Here is a 4,007-nt window from a genome sequence, read left to right on the forward strand (position 1 = left end):
ATCTTGCTTGAGGTTCCCCTCCCCACAGTGTCTTTCATGTATCTAGTTTTGTGTAAACAATTGCTGAGCACAACACTGAGTTAGCTGGTTAACCAAATGAATATGTTTACGTGAAGTATGAAATAAGGATTTGCTGGAAATCATCTTTGCAAGAAACTTTTCTTTTACTTCCCCCAAAAGATGTTCCTTACAACTATTTTTTCATATTTTTCTTAAGGTAAGCTTCACTGTTTGATGGTTTTGGTGTTTGTTTCCTTTTAGGGGTGTTGTTAACATATAGAGATTTATCAGTGAAACTAATCTATAATTTGTGCTAAGTCTTGCCGCGATCCACACCATCATAAAGGGAGTTGAATTTTATGGTGAACCACTTCCTTGCACCACCTTTAATGCATGCAATACATATTTCATTAATCTAATTTGTCAGCACTCTTCCACACTCTGCCTGTCCCTAGCAAATTTTGAAACTGACTGATAATAGCCTCTGCAGCCAGGAGAGCAACGAAGTGTCATCGCTCCTCAGAGAGTCCTTCTGTCGTTTTTCGTCTGTTGCTGGGATACATCTTGATCACAAGCAGTTTGGAAAGGAAAGGATTGCTTCAGTTTGCACTTCCAGGTAACAGTCCATCATGGAAGGAAGTCTGGGTAGAGCTCAAGCCAGAGCTGAGCCAGGAACCATGGGGGAAAGCTGCTTACTGACTCAGTCTGGCCTTCATTCATGCTCAGACAGTTTTTTTACACAACACAGAAACACCTTCCTGGGAGTGGCATCACTCACAGTGGGATGGACCCTCCCACATCAATAAAAAAATTAGGACAAGCCAGGTATGGTGGTGAACATCTTTAATCCCGGCACTTGGGAGGCAGGCAGGGCTCTGTGAATTTGAGGCCAGTCTGGTTTACAAAAGGAGTTCCAGGACAGCCAGGGCTACACAGAGAAACCCTGTCTTTGGAGTGGGGGGCGGTTAGAACAATTACCCAGAACTATGGCCAGAGGCCAATATGATCTGGAAAATCCCTCAAGTAAGACTTCCTCTTCCCTGGTGACTGTTGCTTGTTGACTGTAAAAGCTAATGGGAACATCTCCCAACTTGGACTTCCCTTCTTTAAAGTCTTGGGGGACTGTCTGAAGAATGCAAATAGATCTGTGGACATGTGATGGAACGTAGACTAAAAATGTGTGTTCATTTGAGTTATAAGAGCTAGTGGGACAAGCCTAAGCTAAGGCCAAGCTTTCATAGGTAATAATAAGTGTCATTATTTAGGGCTGGAAGCCCAAACGAAAGTCCGATTATAGAGGTAGGGGTCGAAATTTATCAAATCACACAGCATGTATGCAGGAAAGTCTCAGACAATAGAGTTCCAACTAATATATTTGGGATCATACGAGCATATCAGAAATAGAGAACATCAAAACACTAAACCAAGGAAAGGGTGCAACACCTTCACCTGGACCCAATAAAGAGATGGATACCTAACATAGCAATGGTGACAGCCCCATTGACTTAACATCTGAGTACCCAGGGTGAAAATCAGAGAAGTAACTCCCAAAGAACTCCCAAATGTCTCAGGGGATCCAGCTTAGTTGAGCTTCGGCTGCTAATGCAGCTACTTTAACTACCATCAGTCTGCCCACTCGCCATTCACCCATCAGGACCTGATCCTGTGCCTCACCTCCATGGTCATCACTGTCCTGCATCTCACTAGGCAGCTCAACCTCGAAGATCCTTTTAGTGTGATTCTGTGGCTTGACTCTGCAGTGTATCTCCAACCCATCGCCAACAAGGTTTGTTATCTGATCTGATCCCACCCACTCACCCGTCTCTTCATCCATCCTTGCAAAGGTTTCTTTTGCACCCATTTCAGCTTCTTGCTTCTTCCTTTCAGTTAGGTCTCCTGGAACTCTGCTAGAGCCTCTTTAACCCTTTTATAGCTATGCTGGAACATATCCATACACATATATGCATCTTTGTATTGTAGATAGATTTAATGAATCATATGTAGTGTGTGACTGAAAAATTAATATCAGTAAAGAACTGGAGGGGGAAAAAAGCAAGACTACTTGACAAATTGCAGCCAATAAAACTGAAGCAACTTTTGTTCTTAAACAAATTCTGATATTGTGAAAAGATGCAAATGTGTTTGTTTCTGGCACAGCTTGCTCATGACACCCCTCCCCCAATCAGAAGGCAGAGCTTTACCTCTGGGGCAAGCAGGAGTGGCAGTGAGGGTAGACAAGAAGACCCTGTTATTTGTACTAGGATGACACTTAAAACCATTGGCAGTGATCACATGGCTGTATTCCAGATTTGCCTCCCCTAAATAATCATGGCATATGGCTTTTCTGAACATACTTTCTCATCTGAAAAAAGTTTCCTTTTAACTCTTATCAGTTTAACTTATTTCTGCTTTGATGTCCTGACCACTTAAATAAGTATGTTTTCATTATTGTACCTTTTCCTTTTCCTAAAGATATTCTGTCTTTTAAAATTAGCTTTATTCTAAAGGATTTATCTGTTCTAAACTTTGTTCTAACAACAAAAGTTTCAAGTTCATTTAAGAAATTTTTAGCCGGGCAGTAGTGGCACGTACCTTTAATCCCAGCACTTGGGAAACAGAGACAGGTGGATCTGTGTGAGTTCCAAGCCAGCCTGGTCTACAAAGTGAGTTCCAGAACAGCCAGAGTTGTTACACAGAGAAACCCTGACTCAAAAAAAACAAAAACAAAATTAAATTATATATGTGAGTGTGTGCGTGCTCATGTATGTGTGTATGTGGAAGGGGAGCATAGGTATGGCTTAGTGTTCATGTGAAGATCAGAATCCTGAGTTGGCTCTCCTACCATGTGGATCCAGCCAGTCTGTAGATTCTCAGTCTTGGAACCAAGTCTCTAAAATCATTCTGCATCAAAAATACCCTATTGTGATTCACTTTAAACTGCAGTATTGAGTGGTGATAGACAAACCCCAAAATACACCACCAAAATTAATGCTGCATGTTTGTTCTCTCCTACTTTAAGTCTCCCAGTCTCAAAAGGCTGGCAGCTCTGTTCGATGTTGGCTTACCCAAGTGCCATCTCACCCCCTACCCTGTAACTCCCATCCCCCCACACCATCCCTTCCATCCCTGAGACAGGATTTCTCTGCAGCTTTGAGCCCGTCCTGGAACTCACGTGCTGCCTTTTAAGAAAGGGTGCTGGGTTGGTTGTGTGTTCAATGGATGGAGTACCCAGTATTTGTGATAATCTCTTCCTATACCTGACCTTCACAGGACAGTGTTCTGTTTTTTATTCTTTATTGTTCTGTTTTGTTTTTAAAGAGTCCTTATCTTTAGCCCTGGATAAGTAGCCCTGGATGGCTTTGAACTCACAGATCACAGAGATTCTTCTGCCTCTGCTTTAAAGGATTAAAGGCAAGCGCCACCACATCGGTCAAGGACAGTATCTTAATAAGACATAACTTTGGGACAACGGTTAAATTTTCAGATTCGAATGACTCAAGCTAGACTTCATAAATGAAAATTTCCTCCGGGGGCATCAGGACGTTATCCCACAACCTTCTGGCGAATTTAGTGTCTGTCTCTGCCTAATAAACTGCTGTACGCAACCTATGTGTTTGCACACTTTTTTAAAGGTGAAGTTTAATTAGTCACTTCTGCTAGCTTTATAAAATAATGCTTCTGCCAGCATTATAATATGATGCAGATGGAGGAAGAGCGCGCATCACTGCCAGCACTGGCTTGTCAGCCTGATGCAGTCACGCTAAGGTCCAGGTCACCGAGCCTGTTCGAAAAGTCTGGAATTACCCTTGATCCTGGCGCCAAAGCCCAATTAGCGGACCCCAACTTCCTTAGGGAGTAATCAATCACGCTGGAATTTCACGCGACCCGCCCCTCTGTCACCATTGGCAACGGCAGGCACTGCCCCAAGCTAGCGTGGCAGGAAAAGGCGGGACTTCCGGATCTCAAAGCCAATGTCCATGCGGGAATCAGTCAGTTATGTGGCCCTT

This window comes from Myodes glareolus, chromosome 4 (assembly GCF_982192425.1).
Source record: "Myodes glareolus chromosome 4, mMyoGla1.1, whole genome shotgun sequence".
NCBI classification, from domain to species: domain Eukaryota; kingdom Metazoa; phylum Chordata; class Mammalia; order Rodentia; family Cricetidae; genus Myodes; species Myodes glareolus.